Source organism: Limanda limanda, chromosome 21 (genome assembly GCF_963576545.1).
Source record: "Limanda limanda chromosome 21, fLimLim1.1, whole genome shotgun sequence".
Classification (NCBI taxonomy): Eukaryota; Metazoa; Chordata; class Actinopteri; order Pleuronectiformes; family Pleuronectidae; genus Limanda; species Limanda limanda.
This window is the reverse complement of record NC_083656.1, coordinates 9,675,899-9,689,860: the sequence shown is the minus strand read 5'-3', so window position 1 is coordinate 9,689,860 and position 13,962 is coordinate 9,675,899. Positions and strand designations below refer to the sequence as shown.

At 45.6% G+C, this 13,962-nt stretch overlaps 1 protein-coding gene across 5 annotated transcripts in view; it reads left to right on the top strand.

Moving 5' to 3' along the window:
* The window catches only part of LOC133027787 (C-terminal-binding protein 2), a 94,690-nt gene that overhangs the window by 20,642 nt on the left and 60,086 nt on the right, over nucleotides 1-13,962 (top strand). For 2 of the 5 annotated variants that reach the window (XM_061094914.1, XM_061094907.1), the window contains exon 1: nucleotides 13,695-13,939. The exons of 1 other annotated variant lie outside the window; for it this stretch is intronic. The gene's annotated coding sequence lies outside the window, so the exon portion shown is untranslated. Of the gene's footprint in view, nucleotides 1-7,450; nucleotides 7,523-8,456; nucleotides 8,535-13,694; nucleotides 13,940-13,962 lie in introns of those variants that run through there. 2 more of the 5 variants (XM_061094911.1, XM_061094912.1) reach the window with 2 other exon arrangements.

Genomic DNA, 13,962 nt, shown 5'->3' with positions numbered 1-13,962 from the left:
CTCCTCATCTGCGTTTGGGTCTGACTGAGGCTCAAACAGGTAGAAATCTCTTTAATCTCAAGCAGCGCTGGCTGGCGAGGCATATTCATAGATTAGAAAATTTCTCATTGAGGATGTAATCATAGATGTGCTTCCAGTAGACGTGTATAAAAAAACGTAATTTAGGGGGGAAACCAGGATCGTCGTATAGAGACAAACCAGCCAGACTCACACTCACACCTATGTGCAATTCAGAGTCTCTAATTAATCTTACCTGCTTGTCTTTGGACTGAGGGAGGAAGCCAGAATACCAGAAGAAAACATTTTTTCTCGTACACAGGGAGAACATGCAAACTCCAGTCAGCAGGTTTGATCCCCAGAACCCATTTCTGCACCACCGTGCCGCTATGGGAGAAAACAACATTTAAAAAGATACATACTTCAAAAACATATCTGGAGGAGAATTTTAATGCCCGGATATTTCATTAGCATGCAGCTCTGGCTGAGCTCACACACAAATCACTGTAACAAGAGACAGTGTCAGAAAGATGGACATCGTGGACACATTGTCATCATCCTTTTTGTGTGTGTACATGTTTGTGTGTATGTGTGTGTATGATGTGTGTACAAGTATTTCCTCCCTCTAAGGCCTTCTCTGCACTCATGGCCAAAAATGTCACTCCAGGCTGCTGTGGGCTCATTATGCCATTAGCTGTCTAAGGCCGGCCACACACCGGACGCGTTAGCGTCGCGTTAGCGTCGCGTAGGCGCACCGTCATGCCTTAAATAACAGCTGGCTCCCATCCACTCCCACGTTAATCCCTTGTGCCGGCCACACCGGACGCTGAAGTGCAGCGCTGCACCAAAAGTGCCTCGCGTCGTGCAGCGATCGTTTCGGCGTCGAGTCTATTTTTTGCGCTTGACGCGAGCGTAGCGCTCCGGGAAACACAGTGAAAAATGATTTTAAACGATATTGGGGACATATTTTATATTATATAAATGATAAAATATGCATCCCATAGTTTGTATTCCCCTTCTGTTGTCCTGGAGTTTTAATTTTACCAATTTTACCAATCACATTATTAAATGTCCCCCTCTGCCCCTCCATACAGACACACAAGCAGTCATACAGATAGAAAGAGAGAGGGTGTGTGTGTGTGTGTGTGTGTGTGTGTGTGTGTGTGTGTGTGTGTGTGTGTGTGTGTGTGTGTGTGTGTGTGTGTGTGTGTGTGTGTGTGTGTGTGTGTGTGTGTGTGTGTGTGTGTGTGTGTGTGTGTGTGTGTCTACGTAGTCTCCACATAGGCTTGAGTGGAGAATACGTAATTTACCCTCGACACCCGACATTGAACTGAGCAAACAGCGGAGAAGTTCTTGAAGATGGATGACATTAAATTAATAATTGAAGTGGAGAAGTAGTACAGTGAGCTGTACGATCCTCGGCCGTGTTGTTTAAAGACAACATTAAAAAGGACAAATGCTGGGACACCGTTTCAGTTAATAACAAATATCAGCTGTATGTGTGATCACGGGGAGGAATCGCAGGATGACCGCCGCGGAGTTCAGCGTGTCCGGTGTGCAGCCTGGCCCCAGCGTGCTAGGGATCTACGCGACGCTTACGCGACGCTTACGCGTCCGGTGTGACAGCCTAGCGTTTACGCGACGCTCACGCGACGCTTACGCGACGCCAACGCGACGCTAACGCGTCCGGTGTGTGGCCGGCGTCAGGCCTCAGTCCATTTGCTGGGCAGGGAGTGTGACGAAGCCCTTTCACAGGGTCACCCCTCCTGCTGCAGGCCAGTCAGCTGCATGTGTGTGTGTGTCTGTGTGTGTGTGTGTGTGAGACAGAGAGGCAGAGACGGAGTTTTCACCTCACACTTGGAAAATGTATTTGCCACTAATCATGATTTAGCACAGGATGTGAGCTGTGTTATGTATTATAATCACTCCATATATCTGATTTGCGCGGCTCCATTGTCTTGTCGTTGTAATATCTCTCATCGGGGATGTACAGATCAGGAAGACGGATTCATGGTTTGCTCTTGTGTTGAGCAGCAGAAACAGTGAGTGGACCTTTTTTTAATCGCATCTCGCCGAAGAACCTAAATCAAGCCGATGAGGGATCTGTCTTTGATTTTTAAGATACAGTGTTAGAGAGGGGATGTTCAGGCACCACTTCATGTCTGATACACGAGGGGTTGATCCATCAGTGGCAAGCGTTCCTGCGCAGAGGAACTCCATTTTCCCCGGGCCTCTACCATCCATCCTTCGCCTGAAGTGGACGACCGGCTCATTTTCTCTGCATATTAAAAACTGCCTTGAGAGGTGGAACTGGGGGAAAGAAGCGGTTAGACAGAAAGAGGAGTGGAGAGGAGGGGTGGGGTGGGGTCTTTGCTTTTTCTTTTTTCTTTTATCAAATAAATGATTAACTAAATACATCCCCCATTCCTGTCCATTTTTGAAAGAAGGGTCAGCTTTGATCTCTAGGGCCCTTTGAAATGATCTGAGGAATGAGAGAGAGAGAGAAAGAGAGGGATGTGAGGGAGGGCGGCGCAGGGGGAAGTAAGAAAGACAGGAAAAGCCACACCTCCCCCTCCCAATGAGGGGCGACTTCATAGGTGTACATGCAGAGGGAGGTTGTTTACTGAGTGAGGCGTTTGCATGGTAACTGAGGTGGTGGGACCGCGACAGAGCCGATGACCCCGGTCAGACTGGGTGTTAACATCCGTCCTGAGAGATCCGATCACAAGGGGTCAGCGCTGAGTTCGTCTGTTCACACCTGGTCTGAGTTTACGGGTGTGTGTGATGAGAATGTTTTGTGTGTGTCTGTGTCGACGCGGGCGAGAGAGTGAGCAGAGTCAGGAGGGTCAGAATGAATGAATGAAGGCCTGCAGCTACGTAGAAATATTTGACCAATTTTAAGAAAAGTAATTATCTTGTGGTCAGTGTTGATATTTGGGCAGCGACTATAAACAAATAGACGTGGAGACAATGCGAAGCGTAAAAATATCTTTAAACCGTAGTAGGTCAGAGGATGTCATGTGAGCCATATAAGGCCATATGTGTCCTAGGCCTAGACCACTTCTGAATGTGGTCTGAGTGATCGGATGTGTATTTTATTTCCATGGTGCGTTCAGACCTGAACTTGTGAATCGTATCTCTCAGGACAGTTGTTGATATCAGGTCTGAACAGGCTCACTGACTCTGTGGTAAAGTGAGCTGTTTGAAGGCCTCCCTCTCTATATGCCTGTGGATAGATTAGCCTTCCCTTAACCTTTAGAGATCAATGGTTTAGCCCTTGTTTCTCCCTCACTCCCAATAAGAAATTGGGTTTCCCTTTCTCATTGCGGGAGGGTTAAGTTCTGCTGGTTGTAAATCCTGTGTCTTACTGGCTCTGTCGCGCTTGGTGGCCCGTGAAAAGAGCTCTTTGCCGGCTGAGGCGAGAAGACTCTGACTGACTTCCTCCTCCTTGCAGCCGTTGGGTCGTGTTCAGCGGCTGGTCGCTGTGGCATATTTAGTAGGCTTACATGGTCTGCTCTGTTAACCTCTGCTTAATTCCACTCAGAGACTCACCTCACTGAACTGGCTTGTAACTTCCACACCCTCTGCACAAGACATTCCTCTGAGGCGGTAGCAACACTGCATGGTTGTGTGTACATGAACCTTGTGTTGTGTCAGGGAAAACAACATACTTTATTTATGTAGAAATGTACTGTTGTTCGAAAGCCAACTTCCTATACAGTCAAATTCTATTTGGGCGATCTAGCTTGATTGTCCATCTATCACTCCACTTAATATCAGCTCATGGGTTGTAGTAGGTCACAATGTGATGTTACAGCAGGACATGTGTGTAGGGCTTATCCAAGAAGGTAACAAATTAACCTTCAGTTTCATTTGGGTACCGGGAAACGTTGCCCGAGTAAGTGCTCCTCACCTCACTTTTACGCCGCTACCCCAGGAACAAATCATTCCACTGTGTCAAGTTGTCTTGTTCACATTGTCAAGATGTTCGATGTTTGACGGATTCAGGCAGCTGGGCCCAGGTTGAGACATAGACACTGGCTTTTGTTAGCTGTCTAGAAATAATCCTTAGTCCGGGTCGGCTTCTAGACTATATATTTTGAATTCATTAGTTTTAATATGAACCCACATTCGGCTGAATGTCACTTAAAAAAGGGACAGCCCTGTTATCTGTGACTGTGTCTGTGTTAGACAAACGGAGAGAACAAATTACTGATAACATCATTATCGTTATTATGCATAAATGTTTAAACAAATTTCTGACTGGTCTAATTACAGTTGTTCCAAAATAGCCAGCAGCCACATCCATTAGGAAAGTGTTGGAACTGAAATAGGTGCCATGTTTAAATAGGGACCGGCTCTTATCGTCCCGTTCGCTCCTTCAGGCATCGCAACATTTCAGCAAACTGCTCATCAGATACACAAAGAGCTGCTTTGCATCAGTGACGCTGTTTGTCCTTGTCTTGTTGTTTTTGTCGGCCAGGAAACTTGGGGATTTTACTAAAGTCACCTGATACTTTTTAATTTTGCAGCATGTCGGTGATTCCGTTAGAGCGTCGGCTTAGCACACTCGCTCCCAGGAGGCTGCCGGATCCTCACTTTCATTAAAGTTGTTTGGAGAGTGTCTCGGCTTCGGTGCCTCATAAAACAAACTGCTATGATGAAAATAACTTAAAACCACACAACCCGACACTACTCCTCTGTTTTATTAGTACACACACACAGTGACGCACACACACACACACTGACACACAACAAACCGTTGTGTTTGTTGAGGTTCTAATGAGTCCCAGTAGCAGCGGTTTGATTTTTCTTTTTTCTCTCCTAATTTGACATGCTTCACTTGGGCTGGGTCCCTCTCGCTCCGCAGACCTCAAATCCTCCATGCAGAGGCCTAATGAATCTTCTCCGTGTACACAAACAAAGGACAAACCAAACAAGCAGGGAACACTTGCTTCCTTAAGCTTCTAATTGTCCCAAACATGTCAATCAATCGCGGCTGCTCGCATGAATCCACTTTTTCGGCAGACAAAAGGGTTATTCGTTGCCCCCCAAGAACATATCCATCTCCAGATTGCAGGGTAGCACACACACATGTATTGTGTTACATCCACAACAGGCAGAGCTGGCTTTTCATTTGGCTCCAGCAGCGTGAGAACATTCGCCGTTGTACTTTCTGCTTCGGAAGGTGACACAAAGAACAATTGAGTCGAACCCTGCGACGCTCTCCCAGGGCCCGGCACGTTGGGTTTCAGCAGTAATTGAATCGGGGCTCGAGCTGCCCTCAGAAGACGGTGTGAGTGAATTGTCTCTGATAGTTTATAGGGTAATAAAGTCCCATCGCACCAACACCTGCCAGCTGCGTTCAGCTTTGACCAAAACAGTCTATTTAATACCTCCCGCCGTGCACCTGCAGCCCACCCGTAACACCCAGAGCACGACTCAATCACACGGACAATACACAGTATCTCTCTGTCTCCCGCAGACTTCTGCAACTTATGATTGGAATTAAAATCCTGACTTAATTAGCCACCGCGTTGTCGACCTTGTTTGCAGGTTAGGATGCTCTATCTCAGGCCGCAACGCAATTACCGCAGCCATTTCCCCCCCCTTATCTGATCTCCTCATCTGCTCGGCTTCAGCTGCCGGTGAATACTCGCTGCTGAGAAACACCGAGGAAGTATTGCTCCCCTCACCGCAGCGGCACACATCCTTACCCAAACAACTTGTGTCGCTGTGGAAAGGAACGGCTGAGTGGGCGAGGAGTAGGTGGACAAATGGATGTGGAGGGGATCGCAAGTGTGGCTTGTTTGGACAGAGATCGACTCTTTCATAGATTGTTTACTCAAGCCATGTTTGAGTCCGTCTGCAAAGTGCAAATGTGAAGAAAAAAAAACCTTGCGACGAATCATGTTAATTACATCCCCGACAAAACCCTCTGCACCTTTTTTTTTTTAAGATGCTATTATCGAGCGAGCGAGCTTCCCCCCCTCTGCCTTCCGCGGCTGGCTTTTTCGGTATTCAGAATTTTTTGCATTAACGACAGTCAGCGCTTTTCCGTGCTGCAATCTCATTACATTTACAGGGAAGGGATGGAGAGCAACAAAAAAAAAATTAATTGGAGGCATGCGATAGTTAGGACAGGAGCCTGGGCAAGGGCAGAATAAATCAGAGGTCTGTTTGACAGCTTTACGGCTCTGCAGAGGGAGAAGTGGTTAACTTTAATGGGAGGAGATAGTAATGTTGAGTTACTTTATTTTTCCGCCCTCTCTTCTTCCCCACCCACTCGCACTCATCCCGGCCCCTTCCCCCTCATCAGCTGAGGCACACAGCCCCTCACCCCTGAACTATTTGGATTTGGCTTGATATATAGAGTTAATTCAGCCGGCTCTGTGCTATAATTCATTCGTTTCATGCATTTAATGTGGCGCAGACACAGGGCAGGGTGGAATTGTTAATTTTCTGCACAGGGATTGCAGCCTTTCACTCCCTCCCCCCCCCCCACACACACACACAAACACACACACCTCTGTCCTGCTTGTCACCTACTCTACACAGCCTCCCCACCCCCTGCTCCTCCATCCTCCTCCCTGCCCTCCTTCGCCCTCTTGTATTTTGTTTCCATTGCTCTGGAAGTTAATTTGGCTAAAAGAGTGGTCCGCTCCCCGCAGCATTTTACCGCAGTATCAAGTTTCACCGGCTCCGCGGGAAAAGAACGAAAACAAACCAAAACACTCAGCTCATCAGGTCGATGACATGACACCAGCCATAAGCCTTATACCTACAGGACCTCGGATCTTCTTTCAAGCTGATATTTTTCCCTCCACACAACCTTTGTTAAACAAAATATATCCCGTCAAAATGAGAACACACACAAAAACTAAAAAACAGACTACTCAGAGAAGCATGCAGGGCCAGTAGGTGGCGATAAAGATCATCATGATCCGTGAAATATAAGAAAAGAACATTGTTAGCATGAGTGTGAGATTATTCTACTCTGGCTTTTAGTAGCTTCAAATCCAAAACAGCAGGGCTTAATTTGTTTTACGTATATATTAGAGTTATTTGAAGTGTGTTTCGTCACCTCATGCAAACCCTCTCTGGCACACGGCCCAAAGTGATGATACACACAAAGCAACAATGGACATGCGTGAGTTATTTTCAAAACCTGCACATTGAAAGGTGTTTGTTGACTTGTAATAGCGTTGGCTAACACAACACACACTATCTGCATGTGTGTGGACAAGGCGGTAATCTGCAAAGGTTCTCAATTTCTACCCCTGAACTGGACTTTAACCTCCTGGCCTGGCAGTTACGTCCTGCCTCCACCCCCCATCCCCAATCTCAGTATAGGTCACCCCCCCTCCCGTCCAGCCTCCCCGCTGACTTAAGCCTTGTGGTTTTATAATTGGAAGGGGGGAATGCTGGGTTGTAGTAAAAGCAACCAGTGAAGTGGCTTCTGCAGGGTAATGGGGGGCCCTGCTCTCCATGCACTTGATTTAATCCGTGCAGACCTCTGTGTGTGGTGAGTGGGGGGTGGTGTGTGTGTGTGTGTGTGTCTGTGTTGTTTGCTCGTGCAGATGGATGGGGTCACACCTCAGAAGACATTATGGGTTCTTATTATAGCGCACAAAAATGACTAACATCAGCGGCTGTGACTAACAATTCTTTACATTATTGATTAATCTGTCTGTTGCTTTTTTTTCTGATTTATTGTCCGGTCTATAGAAATATATCAAACACACGTTTGCAGAGATCAAGATAATTTCGTCTGCGAATTCAAAACCAAAAGACTTTGAATCTGTAAAGGATAGAAAAACAAATAAAAGCATAATTTTTGCACATTATAGACACTAAAACCAAGGGAACTCAGTTACAAACGTTCACCTCCGGCACTTCAATGCTGAACAGGTCTAATTAACCTCAGTCTGTTACAGAAACATTCTTAATTTGCACGTTACTAACTTACTGTTCAAAGACGTGGAAACTATTTTGCAAGCTCCGCTTTTTTTTTGGTCCTCCTTTATCTTCACGCAGTGGCAGTGTTGGTTTTCTGCAGTGTTTCAGAGACCTTGGCTCAGACCAGCCAGCCAAAGATAAACAGTGAAAAGCATTTCCCCCCCCCGGGGCCTTGAACACAACAACTCAGTATAAAGTTTGAAGCCATCACCTTAACTCTTAACGTGGAAACTATCTCCAGCAGAAGTTAGTGGAGACACTCGCACACACACAAAGAGAAATAGAACTTCTCTCCGTGGTATGGCAGAGTTGCAAAGAACATTGTTTTTCATTTTTTATTTTATTTCACTTGGCAAGGTAGAGGTCAGTTAGTTCTTTTTTTTTCTTTTTTTGTTTCAGCAGTGGGAGGAAAACAGGAGGTCACATTTGTTGGCGGTGCAGTGGGAGTGTGCGCTGATACGAGTGCGAGGGGGCTTTGTGTCAGGAGACATTTTGTGGCAGGCAGGCAGGAGAGAAAACCTTGCACTGTGACAAGGGCTTTTCTATTTTTTAAAAGGCGTGTCAACCCCCGTGACCCGGTGAGTTGAAATGGAGGCCACCACTGACACTCATGCCCTGATTGAGGAGAGAAAAGGAAAAAAAAGCATCGCTGACTGCAACTATTTCATGATTGAAAACATGACAGAAATAGAATAACGGAGGAGAACGTCGGATTTGTTGAAAATGCAGAAATAGAGTTTTTGTATTAGTGAGATGTTTGTGTCAGAAGTGTCATAGGAACACTGACTGACCTAAACCCTGAGGCGGTCAGTGTGGATACAATCCCATGATTCATCCCTTTTCATGGTATTTCCTCCTCCATTGTGCCGGGCTATGTACTGTCAGAGCCTAGACCGAGATCTCATTGAGCGGTCTCTGCACACACACACACACACACACACACACACACACACACACACACACGCATACACACACACACGCACACACACGCACGCCCCTTTTCACACGTGATCGTGGACTTGAAGCATTCAAAAGGCCCATCCAGTGGAGCCCTGATATACACTTACAGCAGTTTGTAGATAAAGCTGATGACATTATATTCATATTAATGGTTTTTATTAGCCTGCTTTGATGTTCAGATTGTTGATAAAATGTGCCTTTGATTGGTCTTTGAGAGAAGACACTAAACTGTAACAGATGGCAGTTTGTAGGCTTCCATTCAGCGCACGTTAGCACTGCGATGATGGGGCTTATTGACGACCAATAAATTATTTGTTACTCAATCAGGCAAAAAAAATCTCCGGTTCCAGCTTCTCAAATGGGAGATTTAGCTGATTTTATGTGTTTTTACGTCACAGTCAATTGAATATATTTGGGTTTTGGGTCGTTGGTTGAATAAGGCAAATAATCTGAAGCCTCAGGCTGCGGGAACTTGTGTTTGGCATTTCTGACAATTTTTTGGCCCTGATTAATTGATTATGGTGGAAATAAATGATAAATTAAGAACTAATGAAAAGCACCATTAGCTGCAGCTTGAGTTCATGTCAATCACGCAGAAGGAATCAGACGGAGACGCCTTTGACCTCCAAGAAAGGTGACAAATCAAAGTTAAATAATGGAACCTGATTAAATGAGCAGGGAAACCAATGCATATGCTTCCACACAGGAGTTCTGTGTAATACAATTAAAACCTCATATGTCATCATGACCTGTGAAGTGTTTGAAAATCCTGAATGTGACTATTATCCTGTAATTCAGGTTTTAACACTTATTGCGGTGCAATGAAAATGTTTTAAATTACTACTTTTTCCTTCGTAGAAGTTTTTTAAGGAGACATTTTTATGAATAGAAAAAGTGCGCTAGTTTTTTTTATGATGTCTTCCTCAAATTGTATTTGTTGGATATATATTTAATCACGTGTAATCAAAACTTACTATTAAACTGTATAAACACTCAAACTCATGCAGTTTAGAGGGGGAGAGTCGAACCTGGGTCATTTTCTGCAGTTACAATTCACAGATGTCCCCTGAATGCCTCACATGCAAACTAGGTCTCGTTCAATTTATGATGAAGCTTATTAGATTTTGCTAAACTGATTATTTCACCCGCGGTGGCTGACCACCCAGGTAGAGCCTCTATATGGGAAATGCTGACCTCCTATAAATAAGTCAGTCTTGTTACTTGTGCAGACAAGAAACAGAAACCTTTTTTTTTTAACACAAAGGTCGAGCAGCTTTTGTAATGAGGTCGTCTGGTCTGCTTTGAACTCTGCCCGAGGTTCACAGCAGGATTGACAAGCGGACCACGTGATGCTCTTTAAATGGAAAACATGGCGTCATCATCATTATTGTGATTATCATTGTTCTTGTGTTATCTACGTATCTACACATGCTTCTAAATACATTTTACAGTTTGAACACGTCCATCTTTGGCCTCCTCAACCATGTAGTCACCCATCACCCATTTAAAAGCTCTGTGTTTTGAGCTGATAGTGTAAAAATTGAATGAAAGTTTCACACTGATTCACACCAGTTTATTTCTCCTAAATTCAGAGACATGCTGGAAACTGCAGAAACAAAGTGATGGTGCTGAGATCGTAGTTATTTGACAAAAACGACCACACTCCTCCTGCATCCTCTATGAGCTCCCAAAAAAACCCCACTTGTTAAACACATACGAACGCACTTCCTCCACTTCAGCGTTGCGGGGTCGCTCTCCATCTTCGGAGATGGAGGCTACACACCCCGCTCTAATCAATTCAGGTAGGGCAGCATTATCTGTGGAGCTGCCAGCGGAGCCGCACTGCACAATAACTCAAGGAGGGCATTTGAGAAGTGTGTGAGTTTGATCCGGTGCCAGGGTGATGAATAGCTGTTTTTCCTCTTTTGTTGCCCATCAGCACTTTTATTCCGCAGTTAATCCGCCAGGCCACTCGTGCTTCCTTCCCGCTGTAATTTTTCACCTTGCTGTGTGATTGTGTATTTAAGTGTGTGTGTTTGTGTGTGTGTGTGTCTCTCGCTGTCAATGCAAAGGCTCCCGCTCTCATACAAACACAAACACCTGCATGTGCTCCACCCTGCTGGTACTGGAGGCTGATTTAAAGGTGTGTGTGTGTTTTGTGTGTGTGTGTGTGTGTGTGTGTCCTGTCAGAATCGACATCTTGTGAAAAGTTAGTGAGGAGAGGGAGCTATATATAACATGTCAGCAGACCACGGTGGGGATGGGGGGGGGGGAGGCTTGTTACCGGGGTGTGTCAGGTGTTAAAAGGATTGTCATGTTGGTGCAGATAATGCAGCGTAGTCACTTGATTTACTACCAGGATGGAGCTGAAGGCTTTCTGCTTAGACCCCCCCCCAGCCCCCCCGCCTACGGAGAACACACCGAGGTGGTTACATCTGAAAACACATATTTTTCTTCCTGTCTATACTATAGGGGCATTTTTTTCCATCCAGGAACATCCAGCAGAGGGAATAGTTTTTAAAATGACTGGCCTGGTGTGTCACTGAGGAACAGCAATATAACACAAATCAAATCAAACATTTTAGATTGATAATTTTTTGGACTACATGAAGATAAGGATAATATGTCAATAAAAACAGTGACATAGTTACTATATATTAGTTGTGTCTGCAGACGTCTGACCTGCTCACCAGATGTCGGCTGTGATTCTGTTGCCTGCACATTGAAAGAGTACAAAGAGATAGAAATGAGGCCATTTGATGTGTTTTAGTGTGAATAGAGAACTTTGGCATCGACAAACCTTGATTTCACACATAGTGGAGGTCATTTTCAAATTCAGTCAGGTTAAGCTGGGCTCCGACAACCCTGATTCGACCCTCGGAAATGGGAGAAGAAATCTGCTGTGGAGATTCTCCTCTAGTGCTTGATCTAACCTGATTTTAAAATCCTTTTGCCTTTTTAAAACTCCCGTAGTCTGAGCCCAGCTTTAGTGTCGACATGTTGTTAGCACCATTTTCTTTTGTTTTTTTCCCAGGAAGCATTGGGCGGCGTGCGTTGGATCTCTTGCAGGAGACAGATTACAGCTCCACTGCACAAACAGATGGTTAATGAGGTGTAAATGGAATGACCTGGAATTTTTTTTTTTTATGAAGCTTTACACCTCGAGAGAACCTCCCCTTATACCTCTGCCTCTTCCCTCTCCTGCTGCCGCGTCTCAGGCCGCCTCTGATTATTGAGCTGGGGGTCCTCGTGGTCATATTTTAATACATGCCTGAGCACTCTGAGCCCCCCCCCTCCTCCGTACCACGCTCACCACGTCTCTTCGCGGCGGAGGGGCTCGACATCCTCCAGAGAGCTGTTCTACATACGGCGGACAAGGAGCACAGCTTCGCGCGAAAGCCTGCTGAGACTCCATACCATTTATCTCTCAGCTGCAAGGTTGGGCCAGGACTAATTGACTGAGCTGTGTGTGTGTTGGTTGTGTGTGTGTGTGTGTGTGTGTGTTGTGTGTGTCAGTCCTGGTCCCTTGAAGCATGGTGCATTAGTAGAGCCTGAGATGATAGGATGTGGTAAAGAGAGAGAGAGGGGCCAGCCTTGTGTCGAGTTAAGCTGGGGAGCGGACAAACCACACAGCTGATCATGAGTTTAAAGGAACATTTTATTTTTTATACCAACGGGGAACTTATTCTGTAGTTTGGGCCACTTTTAGAACGGCTCAGATTTCAGGAGTAAATTTCATTTTCTCTATCGAGGAGATGAATCATGGCCATAAAACATTTAATTCAGAGCAAAGAATAATCTTGGAAATTGGAAAAAGGGGTAAATGTACAAGTCTGTGTACATAATTACTTTAAGAGTGAAGGAACTACGTATTCCATAAACCATTGGGCATGATCCCTTTCAAATATCTTCCAGTACGCTTGTTGAATTTACCCTTTTTGTACTTTGGACTTTATTTTCCTAATCAAGTAAAGTCGATCGTAGCCAATTTGGGCAGTTGTGGTAAACATTTCCATGACTCAGAGATGTCGCAGTTACACCAGAGGATTGTGGGTAGTGTAGGACTTCTCTGAAACACATTTTTCCTAAAATACAGTTGAAATCATTCTGACTTATGGCTGTTACAGGAACCTGTGACATAGTTTCACAAACCAGTAGCTTTTGGAAGTTTACCTTAGATGTGACTGGAGAAAAGACACAAGTGGTCACATGATCAGACAGTGAAGCCTGATACTCAAATCCAAAGTGAACAAGCACAGAACCTTGTTTGTCTGCAGGTCAAAGTTGAATGAGGATGATGATGATGATGTATAAACTGTGATTGATCACCACAGACAGTTTGGTAATAATTTCCCCATTCTCCTTCAGCTTTTTCTCTCAAATTAGTCCATGTGTTTCCAGACTTTAGCAATTAACTGGCTGAGTAGAGTGTTATTATACCAACAGGACCAAAGCTATGAAAATGAGACAAAGTGGAATTATCTTTTAAATGTTCCTGGCTGTGTGAATCCGTCCGTGTTTCGGCTCAGTTCTCTCTCTCTCTCTCTCTCTCTCTCTCTCTCTCTCTCTCTCTCTCTCTCTCTCTCTCTCTCTCTCTCTCTCTCTCTCTCTCTCTCTCTCTCTCTCTCTCTCTCTCTCTGTTCCCCTCACCGCTCTGCTCTGGACTTTATCAACACATTGTTTGACTTGGCCTCCTCCCAATATAAGCCCGAGTACAGCACCGAGTTGGCCGTCTCAGCGTCCACAGGGAGAGGGCTTGAGCGATGAGTGTGTGTGTGTGTGTGTGTGTGTGTTTGTGGGCACATTCTGGGGGGAGTGGAAGCACCTCATTCTCCTGGACCAGGAAGCTGTGAATCACGTTGGCTCTTCCTGGAAGGACCCGGAGGGAGCCGGGCCGAGCCTGCTGGACCCGGGCAGGCTGTCTGAGTCGGAGCCTGGCCTCTCGCTGACACCAAGCTGGCGGTGAGGTCGGGTTCTTACCTCACCCTGGCGAGGCAGGCCACGCCTCCCCTCTGCTCACCAGGTTGGCACGCCGCAGGCACTTTC